The following is a 663-nucleotide window of genomic DNA, read 5'->3' as shown; positions in this document are numbered from 1 at the left end:
TTTTCTTTCTTTGTCAAATTCTACTGTGATTTTATCCAAGGATTTGTTAAGTTTATCTAACTCATATTTGGATTCATCCTTAACTTTTTCTATCTTTTCTTTATATTCTCGATGCAAAGTTTCATTACATTTCACATTAACATAATTCTGAAGTTTAAAGTTCTTTTCCAGCTCAGCATACTTTGCTCKCAATTCTTGATTCTCCTTCATTAGAATATCTGCCATTTTTAAAAAATTGATCAGTTAAGGATCTATGCAGTGAAATCAGATAAAAGAAATATGAACAGTTAAGCTCAAAAAGAATAGAAAAAACACAAACACTGAAAACTCACAAAAAAACAGATATACAATGATCCAAAAGAAAATCTAAACACAAACAAACTAAGAAACCAAAAACAGTCCAAAAAAATTTATCCAAGTCCAAAACAAACAATAGCAACTCTTTACAATACAGATGTGGAACTAAAAAAATCCACTTGTATGCTTCTCTTATCGGTTGCTTCACTTGGGCTGCTGAGTAGCTGAATGAAATGTCTCCAATGAAGAAATCTGCTAATGTTCCTTCAAAACTGTGTAACTTCAAAAACTTACTTGACCTATGTGCAGATAGCTTCTGATTCAGTCCTGAATAAGTTGCTGTTTACAAATCAGAAACTGTTACCA

Source organism: Cynara cardunculus, assembly GCF_001531365.2.
Source record: "Cynara cardunculus var. scolymus isolate 2C chromosome LG 17, CcrdV1, whole genome shotgun sequence".
In the NCBI taxonomy this organism is placed as follows: Eukaryota; Viridiplantae; Streptophyta; class Magnoliopsida; order Asterales; family Asteraceae; genus Cynara; species Cynara cardunculus.
This window is presented reverse-complemented; position numbering follows the sequence as displayed.